The 14798-nt window shown below is 40.0% G+C and overlaps 1 protein-coding gene across 13 annotated transcripts in view; it reads right to left on the reverse strand.

Moving 5' to 3' along the window:
- LOC122713978 (AF4/FMR2 family member lilli-like) overlaps nucleotides 1–14798 on the reverse strand; it is a 446526-nt gene that overhangs the window by 186384 nt on the left and 245344 nt on the right. Inside the window, exon 1 of one of the 13 annotated variants that reach the window (XM_043934964.1) lies at nucleotides 4136–4179. The exons of the other annotated variants lie outside the window; for them this stretch is intronic. The gene's annotated coding sequence lies outside the window, so the exon portion shown is untranslated. Of the gene's footprint in view, nucleotides 1–4135; nucleotides 4180–14798 lie in introns of those variants that run through there. 13 annotated transcript variants of the gene reach the window in all.

Below are 14798 nucleotides of genomic sequence, written 5' to 3' on the forward strand. Positions count from 1 at the left end.
AGAGAGAGAGAGAGAGATAGAGAGAAAGAAAGGAACGCCACCTATACGTGCACAGTGGAATATTGTATCCGTATACACGGAGTAACGGCGGCTATATATGGAGGTGCGTTAACCTCCTCCCCTCCGGAGGGGGAGGGTGGTTCGACCAATGTCGTAAACAGATATTGATATTGGCGTGTCATATTTGCGCGGCGTAGACGTTTCCCTAGGCTTTACCAAGCCTCGCTGGTGACCGAATACGAGCGGACTACTTTAACACGGGCGGACGATCGCCATTTTATGCGGTGCGCGAAGGATGTTAAAATGGATATTAAAATGCTCGCAATTCGAGCAAAGGAGAGCAAGGGAGAGGGGTGGAATATTAGCAATCGATAGGAAATTTTTCCACAGTTGGTGCACGTGTCCGGTTATCCAGGGGGTGTATACATGGGTGTATACGGGGTGCGGAGAGGGCGAAAGTTTGGAAATGAATTTTTGATCGTTTCGAGGTAATTCGCCGTTTATTTGTTTGGCGCGAAAATTGTTGCCGTTCGATCTCCCTTGAATGGAAATGAAACGAAAGTTTATTTTTATCTTTTAAATCACTCTTGACGAGCGCTTGGATATAATTGGAAATTATGGAAATATGGTGTGGTTTTAGAGATTTTTGTATGCACAAGATAGTTGCGGTTAAATTTTTACAATCTTTTGTATACACTTTTTTTTTTTTTTTTTTTTAGAATAACAATGATTTGGAAGTTGTTCATTTTCGTTATATAACTCGAAAATGCGAACCAATACAAAATGGAATTATCTAAAGATAAAAAGAATTTCCAATCTCTTTTCTTTAAACGATCGTCTTTTTCTCCTCTCGTCTGTTCTCCCAACAAGAAGGTCGAAACTAATTAGCGTATTAAACGTAAGAATATTTTGCGATACGTATTGCATTATACGTCAAGGTTTTGTAATTCACGGCACTCGATGTTTTTAAACGTCTAACGACGGTCTTCCTCCTCCTCGACAGACGTAGGTCAAATTAATTAGCGGCATTAAAGAACCGCAACTAGAATTTAGCAGCCGCAAGATTGCGGCACCGCCATCGCAGTTTCGTCTATTTTTAAAATTCCCATTCTCCAACAAGCTTCCCCTCCCTCCCCCTCATATTTTACAATTTTACAATTCCTCTTTCATTTTCCGCGTTAATATTATTTCGAAGGTGGACGAGCAGGCCACGATACGTCTTTAAACTGCTTAAATCCGCTTTGGCCTTCGAGCAGTTCGAGCAAACTTCGATTGAAAGATCGAGCAACGATAAAAAAAGGAAAAAGACTTGCCTCGACCGGTCACGATTCTTAATTAGCAAATTAGCACTGAAACTGACTTCGACTCTGTATACTTTCCTCTCTTCTTTCAAAACTATATCCTATCAACCGATCGACAGATGATTTCGTCGAAACATTCGAAATTCCATGGTATTTCTTAAAAAAAAAAAAAAAAAAGAAAGAAGAAGAAGTTTATCGTTCGTTTCAACGCAATTTTTTGTTTCTTTATCTTCATCAAATTCGTCAGATCTCCCCTCCCCTCCCTCAAAACTATACTCTATCAACCGATCGACGTCTCGACAGATGATTTCGTCGAAACATTCGAAATTATTTTTACTTATTTAAAACGTCGAAACACTCGAAATTCCATGGTATTTCTAAAACAAAAGAAGAAGAAGAAGAAGAAGAAATTTATCGTTCGTTTCGATACAAATTTTTCTTATCTTCATCAAATTCGTCAGATCTCCCCTCCCCTCCCTCAAAACTATATAACTTATCAACCGATCGATGTCTCGACAGATGATTTCGTCGAAACATTCGAAATTCCATGGTATTTCTAAAGAAAAAGAAGAAGAAGAAGAAGAAGAAATTTATCGTTCGTTTCGATACAATTTTTTCTTATCTTCGTCAAATTCGTCAGATCTCCCCTCCCCTCCCTCAAAACTATATAATTTATCAACCGATCGACGTCTCGACAGATGATTTCGTCGAAACATTCGAAATTCCATGGTATTTGTAAAGAAAAAGAAAAAAGAAAAAGTTTATCGTTCGTTTCAACACAATTTTTTGTTTCTTTATCTTCATCAAATTCGCCAGATCTTCTCTCCCCTCCCTCAAAACTATATAACTTATCAACCGATCGACGTCTCGACAGATGATTTCGTCGAAACACTCGAAATTCCATGGTATTTCTAAAAAAAAAAGAAAAAAGAAAAAGTTTATCGTTCGTTTCGACACGATTTTTTATTTCTTTTTCTTCATCAAAATCTCCCCTCCCCTCTGCACGTTACGCAAAATTATCGGATTAGTCTGGAAAGGGTTAACGATAGGTGAAGAGGCCCACGCGGTTATTATCCACAGGCACGATACGTGTCGCGATACGATAGCGATCGATCGGTTTCAATTACAAAAATATCTATTTCCACAACGGGTATCTCGCAAACGGGCGGGCGCGATAGGTCGCGTGCGCCGGAGCCACTAGACACGACGTCGCCACGTATTTCTAAATTTGCATCTGGCGAGTCGATAAGGCATGCAATACGCCGGCCGAGCGAAAGGGTTGCGACTGGTTGAATTCGCCGGGCGCCGGGCTCGCAGACTAATCGGCGACGGATCGGCACAGAAAATTTTTCCACGCGATACAATACACCCCCCCTCCTCCACTTTGTCCGCCTGTTATTAACTTGGTTCGAATAACTCGACCTCTTTCGCGGTGGATAATTGCTCCGTATACTCTTCCCTCGAATCAATTGGCCAAATTTCATCTTGAATAAAAAATCGTTCAATAAAAGACGCGTACACGATATATATATATAAAATGGAATCGAAGTTGCCTCGATTTTAACGTACAATGGAAAATGAAACGACACTATGCCGATTGTATCACGATCGTATTATTTTAAAACCGATCTTCATCGTTTCTACAATATTTTACATTTACCCGATTCAAGTTCTTCTGAGTCCTCTCGACTTGTATCGGATATCGTTCGATAAAATATTAACCGCGAAAAATCGAAGGATACAAAAAGGAACCAAACCACCATTCCCCCACTCACGAAGGAGCGACGAGCCTCGTTTAACCTCCGCGAAACAACACTCTCTCTCTCTCTCTCTCTCTCTCTCTCCACTCTCCCGTCTCGATGATCAACCCGGCATTCTAATTACGAGGAGGTACGTTTCGAAACGCGGTCGCGGGCTCGGCCAGTGAAATTTGATAGTCGAACGCGAAACCCCCCCTCGAGTCGCCTTTCCACCGACCCCCGCTCGCCCGCCCACGCTCCGGTCCCCCTTTTGCGCGTTGCCGGTTGCACGCTCACCTCTCCTCACAGTGCAAACAAAAGAACAGGTCTGCACACGGTCGTGCACGCCCTTGGCAAGCAAAGGGCTATCCACGGCCCATAATCAGGCGCGTGGGGAGGAGGTGAGTCGAGGTTAGGTTAGGTCCTCGCCTCGCGTTTCGCCGCACAGACGCGAGAGGGCGATCGCCGCGCGCGATTGTTGATCGGCTGCACACAAAGGAGTGGCCACCGGTGACGTCACGGGGGGACAATGACGATGCTTTAGCTTCGACGACGACGACGACGACGACGATATTATCGCTCGTTTAACGATCGTAGCCGTATCGAGTGTGCACCCCCTCCCCCCCTTTGTACACACATCGTTCAATTATATAGAGGGGGGTGGAGGGAGGCATCTTTTTCTTCGGCTTCGTGGAATTCGTTTTCATAGCGAATGCTTTTGGGATTCGGTTTGCCAACTTTCTTTCGTTTATTTATTTATTTTTTTTCTTTCTTTCTTTCTTTCTTTTTTCTGTCTCGTGTAAGGTAAGGGGGTGGTGGGTAATGGAAATCGATCGTAATATTTGCGATAATATTTTTGTAATTCTAATTTAAAAAAAAAAAAGAATGTTATAGTTTTCTATTTATTTGTACGAAGAGAATTGAAATTACGGAATAATCGATGAATGCGAAATGGAGATGTTTTTTTTTTTTTCTCTCTCTTACAAATTTTTCTATTTCGCATTTTATTGAGTTTTTTATGATGGAGGGCAATTCTTGGAACATTCTCGTTACACTGGTACGGTTTTAATTAATTAATAAGTTCCATTTACTCACCGACCGGTCGATAAGTGGCGAGGACACAGGAAATCCATTTGAATTACGTACCTGAAACATAAAAGAACGATGGACCGTTAATCATCCGTGAATTCGCGCGCAAAATACACGCCACCGATCGCCTCGTTTATTCGGGACGTTTAGCGGACAGAGGAAGGATTATATTTTTGGCACGGGAGCAATATTTAATGCATATATATATATATATATATATATATATATATTTTTTTGGATGATCGTCGACAATTTGAGGAAATTTGAAATCGTGAGATTAATATGCGATGAAAAGGTAAAAATTAATTCTTTATTATTCGATAGTGTCCATTGATACACCCTATGGAAATTAATAAAATTTAAAGCTAACAGTTAGATATTATCAAGTTGTATTGCATTACTAATTGATCAGTTAAGTTAATCAGTTAACCATAATCTCAAATACATCATTACTCCATTACATTACTTGTATCGCAACCATTAGAAGATTGCTTACCGCTAATTATTATGGTTAATCACTAAAAGTGCACTTCACAGTAACACCAATATTCCATTACTATTATTACACTGATTCTACCATTTATTACATTATCAATGTTAATCAACATTTACATTTTCATATTATATACGAAATTTGTCGTTCCAAACTCATCGTCCAAAAACCTGTCATATCCTTCTTAAGATCAACTCAAGTTCAATCTCGTTACGTATTGTTACATCACATGTTTCATATATCCCCATTATCTATCGCGTAAAGATGCTTAATTAACGCTTCCAAACGTACGTAAAATTCTATACAGTGTCCACCGCAATCCGTCCACCGAATCCAATAAATCTGAAAGCTCAAACTGCGGATTCATAAATCCGCGTAAAATTCTATCCAACCAACGCATCTGCAATTACATGGAAAGAACGCTGAACTCGCGATCTCATATTTCCACCAGTAACGCCAGAAGCTGCATTAATCTCTCGGTAACAACAACGGTTAATTGCAAGGACGAAAATCAAGGATTTCGAGCGAATATCTTTGAATATCCAAAAAAAAGAAAAAAAAAAAAAAAAAAAAGAAAAAAAAAGTTCGCTTCGTTTCATTTATTTATAAATGATTTATTTTACTATTTATTCCGGTCGCATTTTCTATTAGGCTTGCCGTTATCGCACGGTGGCGCCACGGCGTGGAAACAGGGGGCGGAATTACAAGATGGCGGTAAGGTCACGTATTTAATAACGTCATATATCGGTCGAGATAAATTGGATAAGGCACGTATCAAGATTAATGCGCCCGGCGAACGTTGATCCTTGACGAGACAATGCGTTGGTCGCGTTGAAAACTCCCCTTAATGCTAGTGGGCCGCCACTCGAGAAGAAACCCGATAGACTCGGCTCGCTTTCTATCTTCGCCGATAGTAGAATCGATACGCATTGTTCCCTCGACACGCGTGCCTTGCTCTGCTGATTTTTTATTGCGGAGGAGTATTTGTGCATGCGGTACAAGAGGAAGAAGAAGACGAAGAAGAGTATATACGCTGATTTAAAAAATTATTTGCCGATTATGACGTAATTCTAGGTTAAGTACATTTCCCCAAATTTCAATGAATTTAATTAAATTCGATTTCGAAATGAACTTCTAAATGCAAAGCAAAATTTTGTTCACTATTTTGTATTACAGCATTCAAGAATTCTCTCGTTCTTTTATTTTATCCGATCACTGTGTTAATTCCAATCGTTAGATTCGATAATGAAACTAATGAAATTTTACAAATTAAAAATTATAAAATATAATCCCAGCTTGAAAACAAGCGATCAAATTTTGCCAACATGCAAGCCATTAGAAAATTAGCCACAACAGAAACAACATTTCGGAATCTAGAAGAGGGTATCTCGAAAGAGGGCAGAGTGCAGATATATATATATACAGGTTGTAACAACAACGTGCAATCAAGATACAGGGTAGAACGATAGCTATTTCGAGGAGGCAGGAGAAGGTGAGGGTTAGCAGACTGCGAGGTAGCACGTACTTAGTTATCAAAGGTTTGCAAGGGCAGCAGTATTCTCCTCGAGCTTTCTCGGAGGCCTTAAAGGTGCCCTACGTGAATTTCTCAAGTTATGATTTAGTACCTGCTGGCTGACTTAGCCCGAAAGAGGAAACTGGGAGCTCGAGAGATACAGAGCCGCAGGAGCCTCGCTGGTCGAAACGAGCGAAGGAAGAGGATGGAACGAGGATGCCTCGATGGGCGGGGAACGTGGATGAAGATGAGCCGGGACGAAGGTGTATCAACCGAAGTCGCGAAGGAAAAATTTACGTGTATCAATTCATCCCCTCGAGAATTTTAAGACAAAATGGATGATTAATGCACTTCATTACGCGAAAGGAAGCTGTAGATTTTTAAACTTACTCCGATTAATAAAATCTAACGACTAATTCTATTCTTTTCTAATCAACTTTTTTTCTCAAACTCTAAAACTTTCATCTTTCGAAAATTTTAATTAACATACAGAATATTTGCAATGTATAGACAGCAACACGGAAAAAGACAATGAAAATGATGATAAAAAAAATAATAATAAAAATTACGTGTAAATATGTAAAATCCAATTAAAATCGCAAGAAGAATTGCAAAAAAAAAAAAAGGGGGAAATGGAGATATCATATGGAAAGGTGAAAGTGAGAATGATGACCGGAAACGGACATGAAAAATAATAATAATAAACGTTGTAAGAAACTGCTCCGGAAGGAGGTATGCAGATTGCGCGACGAGGGTAATGAAAAAATCTAATATACGCTCCATTGTGTACGTGCACGCTCGCGAGACAAGCGGAGCGAAGCGTGCATCGCGAGAACAAGGAACGAGGGAGAGGGAGGGAGAGGAGGCGGAAACAGAGGGGATGAGAAGAGAAACCGGAAGAGACAGAGCAGACAGAAGGAAGAGAATGAGAGGGGTCAAGAGGAGGAGTAACTTCCTAACAAGGCGGTTAGTTGCGGCTTAGCAACGCTATGAACACGAAATATTGCTGGCTGCCGCCGCCGCCGCTCCTCCGCTTCTTCCCCTCCCTCCCTCTTTCCAGCTCGACGACCTAACCAGTCCGCAACAACCTGTACCTGCCTGCGCCTCCACAAACGCTTAATACGCGAATGCTGTTACACAGAGGCCCAACTTCGACATTTCGATAATTGATCTCCCATCCATCGTCTTATCTATATAATGAGATCGTTCTCCATTCTTCTTCGTTCGAACTTTCTTCGCAATTTCGTGTTTAATCGTTTCGATGAACAAATATCGGTTATTTAATTTTAATACCCTTTTCCAACATTTTCTTTTTCCCTTCACGAAGGGAAGTAATCGCGAAGGATGTTGAAATCTGGAAAATTGGCAACGTTCTTCTAATAACCCTCGTGGCCAAAGGACAAGATATTCCACGGATATTTTTATTATTGAATTGTTGTTGTTTAATTCTAGAAAATAGCATTCGACAGGGGAGCGAGAATAAACAAAGAAAGAACACGCGATACGAATGGAAGAAAATCTTAATTTTGAAAAATAATTAACCTCAAAATATATCTATTTGATATATCTTTGTTAATTGTTCCTAACGCCTGTTCCTTCGCCTCGAAACGAGATTCAAAGAGAGAAGGAATACCGCGCGTTCCCTTCCTTCGAACAATTCCTCTTTCCAAATAAAGATAGATCCTGAAGCGGAGGAGGCCACCATCGGCGATTAAATAAATAAACCAACGGGGGGGAAGGGGAGGGGAGAGGCGCTCGACCGTCTTTTTATTCTCGCGAGTGAAAACTTTCCACTTTCGATCTTGACCCGTTCCCTTTCGCCTTAATTAAGAAGTAATTCACCGGCAGGATAATGTTTAAACGCCGGTCCAAGATCAAAGCGATGGGACACGAAGGAAGGCGAGGAGAGAACGAGGATCGAGAATTTCCGCGCGAGATACAATTTTCTTTGAGAAAACTTTCGCGACTGATTCGATTAAATTCGAACGATACACACCCCTTTGACTACGCGATCCAATTATTTGAAACGTGCTCGTTGTAACCGATCCGACAATTAAGAGTATGAAAAAAACTTCTTTGCTCTATTTACTTTACTAGACGCCACTCTCTTTTATCCCACTCTCTTTCTCTGCCCCGTTCCCTGTTTGCCAACTTCAGGGATGACGTTATCCTTTCGATCTATGCTTAATTTGTATTCGATAATATTTATTTTTAATCTTTCGCAAGGAAGAAACGTAAAAGATAAATATATTGGTATTCGAAAAGAAGAAGAAAAAAGAAACGTCGTCCCGGGGCACAATAGGCAATTGAATTGATAATAACAGTTGAAATTCAAGTTATACAAAATAAATTATAAATGTGATTTATGAGCCAACCTCGATGAATAAATAAAACAGGTTTACGTAATCAAATATATATATATATATAAAAACCGCTAATTTTAATATTTCGATTTTCTCTTTTTAACGACCAATATTCGCCAATAATAAATTCTCGGGGAGCTTATTACAAAATACAACGAAGCGGACGGTGTAAAAATTATCTATTACGTAAAACCAAAGAAATTCCGAAACGATCTTGGCAAAAAATTATTAACCGATGTAAAATAAATAATTGACGACAAAAAAAAAAGAATTACACCGCATCGATCATCACCACCCCTTATTTTCACCGGAGAGAAATGATCGAATGACGAATGGAGAAGAGAAAAGATGGCACCGCGTTTAATCGTCGAACATCCGAGTGGAGACTTCGAAGTGAAAGAAAAAAAAAAAAAAAAAAAGAAAAGAAAAGAAAAGAGAAAAAAGGAGGAAAAGAAGCGCGATTCGGATATAGTTTTTATTTATTTACACAAGGGTCGAGACCGCCCTTAGCCCAGACGCAGTATCGCAGTCGGTTTATATTTTATTCATCCCTTATTGAATTCGAGCTCAATCTCGCGAAAGTGTCTCCGCTTCTATTCTTTCTCTCTCTCTCTCTCTCTATCTCTCTCTTTCTCCGTCTCTCTTCGCCTCGTCGCTTCCACTTTGGATCGTTATCTTTTTTTCTCTCTTTCTCCCCTTTCCCCGACTTCTTCCCGTGGATAGGTATTCCAATCTTCCTGTGTGTTCTCTCCCCCCTCCTTCCCTCCCTCTTCCTATCGCTCCACTCTCCGCTTATTCCCCCTTTCTCTCCACGTTTTCGTCCCCTGTCTGATTTCGCTGCCAAGTCGTCGCGATATTCCGAGACGTTCGTCTACTTTCTCTTTGGATCTGCAATCGACATCCTCGCTTTCTCGCAGTCAAGACCGTTTTGAAGGAAAGGTAGGTACGTAGATAAGGTATCTACCTGGCGACACGAGGCGTATCGAGGAGAAATTCGATTCGATTTTCTTTTTTTTTTTTTTATCGATAAATTAATTTAAATTTTTGTGAATCTCGTGTAAACTTTTTGGAAATTTCGATCAATCGTGATATACCAATCTGCAAATCGAATCTTTTCTATGTAATGTCGAAGAGAAACGGTGGCATCGAACAATGGTGAATCTTGCATTGTGAATTTTCAATACGTTTAAAAAAGTCGAATTAAAGTTTAGAAAAAAGAAAGTTTCTATGAGAGAGAAAGAGAGAGAGAGAGAGAGGGAACGAATGATGGTATGTTTTTGAGAAAGTAAGAGGAAGAGATTATATATTGAATGAAATTAAAAATTCATTCGAAACTGTTGCCACAGCAAACTGATGAATTCATGAAATAAAGTCAAATGAATATATATCGATGTAATTTATTATCGATATCGGAACGTAACGATACGTAAAAAAAAAAAAAAAAGCAGAGAGTTTTTGAAAATATTGGCATTCCAGAGTGAAGTATTAATTCATCGGTTAACAAATTAAACGAGGTACGAAATTATCGAAAACTTTTGATGAAAAATATTGGCATTTCAAAAATCATATTAAACATGGAATTTCGTACAAGTCGATTAGTCGCTGGAGGTAAATTTTTGATTTATAAATTTTGAAAACGGATTTACATCTACTTGACTTGAATTAAAATTTGGACAGAGCCGAAAATATTTCTCCGTTACAGGATTATAAGTTGGAAGATTTTTAGATCCTCTTACACAGAGAAGATGTTTAATAAAGTCAAAGTTCAAGATAATTTCGAAAGTTTATTAACTGATCTTTTCTAAACGATTCTGAAAGAAGAGACCAGCTTAATGATTCTGACCATTTCCTCCTTTAGATATTTCTAAAGGATTGAACGTCGATTCAGAATTTCAAGTAGGTAAAATTAAACATGATGATCGACCTTCTGTTACGTAATAAAAGCATTTCAAAATTAAAATAAAAGAATCGTCACTTTATACAAAACTTTATACAAAAAGATGAAGAAAATAAATAAATCGAATATATCTTAAGCGATTTAATCTAATTGAATCAAGAATAAACCGAAACTAAATTCTTCGCTCCCGCCATTATTCATAAATTTCTTTCATTTCTCCACGAAATTGCAAGCCAACCTCGTAATAGATCCAACCTAGACACTTGTCGATTAATTTCCAAAACGAACTTCTCCGTCAGGTGCTCAAGAACCCGTACAATTTCTCTTTGAATGCACACACATACTCTTCCTCTCGCGTTTACGCTATTATTTTTGGCATCTGCCTCTCCCCCGCTTAATAATTCACCCCCCCTCCCCCCTCCCCATTTATATTTCACGCCGGGTCGGCGTTCCATTCGTTCCCGCTCATCCCTTAATACTCCTGATTCGCAGCACGGGCCGCGCGATTTAATGATCGCGGAAAGACGATGTTTCCGTCTGAATATTTCATCGAGCCTCCATCTCTGATCTTTAATTCTCTTATCCTCTCAAGACTGCTTAGCTTCGTTCTGGCTTTAGCGCCAGACAAAACGACCAAATTTCTCTCCTCTCCCCGCCTATTTATCCTTGCCTCGTGACTTCTTCGCGTGCACACACTTCGCGCCGCATCGCGTGGAATCTCAACTTGCGATTTTACGAGGGACCAATGTCTCTCCGCGAGAGACGCGACACCTAGCGCCACGCGACGCGTTAACTCAATATACGCGTTTCTTCGATTATTCATTGGTTATACTCTTTTAAATACTCGAATAATATCGCGAGATTAAATTTACGTCCTCTCATCTGTTTATCATCTCCCTTGCCTCGCTCGTTTTCTCTCGAGTCTCTCGATCGTTCGGGATCTTAATTTCCGATTTTACGAGGGACAATGGCTTTCGCGTAACGAAACGACGTCGATTATTAACGCGACACTAGCGCCACGCGACCATTAACTTACTACCCAATAGTCGCGTTTCTTCGACTATTCATTGGTTATACCTTTTTAAATATTCGAATTATCGGGAGATTAAATTTATGTCCTCTCATCTATTTATCATCTTCCCTGCCTCGTGATTCTCTGTTTCTGCGTCTTTCGGAATCTTAATTTTACGAGGGACGATGCCTTTCGCGTAACGAAACGACGATTGAATATTAACGCTGTGACGCGATACTAGCGCCACGTGACCATTAACTTAATACCCGATATACGTTTCTTTAGTTATTTGTTAGTTATATTTTTTCCACTTTTTAAATACTCCAATCATCGTTAAGTATAAATTTACGTCTTCTCTTCCTCTCGTCTATTCATCTATTTATCTATTATCTTTCTTGCCTCGTGTCATTCAATCATGCGGATTCTCACCTTATGATCCTATGTGATTCGAAACAATGTTATTAATGCTAACCATTAATTAACAGTATTCGATTTTTTTATTTTTATTTCTTTAGTTATTTATTTCTTTTTTTTTTTACAAAGGTAACGAAAATATATTTTATTAATTTTTTAAACCAACCGATCTTCGTAGTGTGAGAATGCTTCGCAGTCTTGATTTAGTTTTTCTTTTTTTCGTTACTTGTGATCAAAATGTGATAAAAATCAATATCCGGGGATGCATAAAATATTATATACCGCCAATGTCTTTAAACGACATTATCGCCGATATTATTAAACGTGCGGCGTATAATTTACAGATATTCAATTATCGTCATGTTTGCTCACGACGGTGTTTTGCTTAAACGTTACACGTGACGTACGTGTGTTTTTACATAAGATCCTCGAGGTAATATAATCCTTGGAAGAGCCGTGTCTCGTCGACGATGAAAATAAGTAAAACAGACTTAGAAACAAGACTTCGGTCAAATGGACTTGCTTAATAACAAGATTTACGCGTTTCATAACGGGAAACTTCACCACCGCGAAATAAGATTTAAGTTTACGGCCGTGCTCAGCCCGTACACGTCACGTGTTCGACTTTTTCGTATTCCCCGCTCGTTTCCCACCTCCCTCCCCCCCCCCTGCCTTTTATATTTTCCAATTTTTACGTCCCGCCTCCGAGTCTTCACCCCTCCCCTCCCCTCCCCCCTCGTTGTGGCGGGAAAATAATGATAATAAAACAACGATAAAAAATTTTTCCTCCCCGTGTGGTACGCTACTCCTATTAAAATCGAATAAACGAAATAGATAAATTGACTTTCGATGTGTCCATAAAACACAGCCACGCTAGGTGCTAGGGAAAACTAGCACGTGCGCTAGTGGGTAGGAATGCGCGTGATTCTATTTCAAAGTTTTACTGCACCGTAAACGAAATGTGTAACCAATATACCGGGGCTGCCAAATCTTCGAACCAGTCGTATAAATCCACCGTGTTACGATAATTCCTTTTCGTCACGTACACATTTCCACACACAGGAAAACGAGTTCCTTCGTCTACTAAAGAAAAAAAAACTTCTTTCTTCCAAAGAAGAAAGTGGAAACTTAATTTCTAAACGTAAAAATTTCAAATTTCCTCCACGTTATCGTTCGTTATATCACTCAACGACTGATCAAATCAAATCAAATCAAATGGTTAAAAATAATAAAGGGAATAGAATTTTTACATCCACTCCAATTATTACTCGGATGGATCTATCTCGATCAACTTGTCGAGGCAATCGATCGTAAGCAATCTTCAAATTTTTCGTAAATAATGAAATGGCGGAACGAAGAAAGATTCGTTTCGCATAGAACCGCCAAAAACACGTACAGGAAACGGAGCAGTGGCTCGCAGCAATTAAGGAACAAGAGGATTCTCGTCTGCGAGAGAGAGAAAGAGAGGAAGTTGGTCTGTCGAGGGGGCAGAGAGTTGGACAAGACACGAAGGGGTGTAACGTTGGGTGCACGCTCGAAAGACACAGGGTGACGGCTGCGAGAGTCGGAGAAAGAGAGAGAGAGAGAGAGAGAGAGAGAGGCAGGTATCCGGATGAGGCGAATTCCAAAAGAGATGTGCTTTTAATTATACTAACGGCCGGTGTCCGATTAAATGAACGGAGGAGCCAAACTCACGGAGCGCGGTGCAAATTTAATTATAGGGAAGAGGAGAGGGTGGAGTGCGAGAGGATGAACGACAACGAGAGAACGAAGCTGATCCTGCTACCGGCTTCCCTTTGCTTCTGCGCGAGAGAAAGAGAGAGAAGAGAGAGAGAGAGAGAGAGAGAGAGAGAGAGAGAGAGAGAGAGAGAGTGGACGAGGTAACTGGAAATCCAAGTATTTATATGACGGCAGTTTGTTTAGGCCGCTTATTAATGGGAGAGAGAAGAGAAGAGGGTCGGTTGTAATGAAGGGTACCCGGATTCTATCCTTTGAGAATGAGACTGGGAACAAGACTGGTGTTGTTGCCAGCGTGTCCTTCCTTCCTTCCTTCCTTCCTTCCTTCCTTCCCTCTCGTATTTTTCTTTATCGATATATCTGTTTCGAACATCCCTTACGAAGCGAAGAATTGCTACAAAAGCGAAGAATAATTTATATGGACACGTGTCATTCCGTTGATTCAATGGATTAAAACAATGAACACAATGAATAATATTTCATTATACTTCATATATACTTCTTTTTATAACTTTTATAAATAATTTTCAAGATTCTTCAAAAAGTGTCTTCTGTTGAAAAAAATATATCGAAAGATTTGTACGTTAATAAGAATGGAGTATATATTATTCCTTTTTTTTTCTCTCTCTCTCTTCTACATCCCCTTTTTCCTCCTCACGTTTCTGTCCATGACACTTTAACCCGTCTCCCTTCCTCTCGTTGCCGGGTTAGCCTCGACCCGCCTCGATCCGTTTAAATTCATCGCTCCCTCTTCTGCACTCGCATAGACGTCTGAATTGTCTTTCGACGAAAAACAAAGCGTATTCAACCGCCGAACGAGCTTTCGTCTATATGCATACCGCTACACCCTTCGCCTCGAGTGTCTCACGACGCCGCATAAAACACTTCGATTGTCTCTGTCCTCTTCCTTCGCCCCCTCTCCCTCCCCCTTTCTTCCTCCACCTCTTGTTTTGATTTCATTGCGCGCGGGGAAAGGGAGGAGGGGGGACGACGAAATTTATCTTCGCCCGAGAAGGGAAAATTCAATATGACGCCATTTTTTTTTTTTTTTTTTTTTTTTTCGTTACGATATCTTGTCAAATCCCCGACGAATCGATATAATTGGATCAATTAGACAAAACAAATTCGCGCGAATATAAGGAATCCAATTCCTTTCGATTCGATTGATGATTTTTCGTTCGATCGATTAGAAATTTACGTGTTCAAGAAATATTGGAAACAAACGTGTGTAGCGAAATTA

The sequence above is a fragment of the Apis laboriosa genome, unplaced genomic scaffold, assembly GCF_014066325.1.
Source record: "Apis laboriosa isolate Shangri-la unplaced genomic scaffold, ASM1406632v1 scaffold112_cov148, whole genome shotgun sequence".
Lineage (NCBI taxonomy): Eukaryota > Metazoa > Arthropoda > Insecta > Hymenoptera > Apidae > Apis > Apis laboriosa.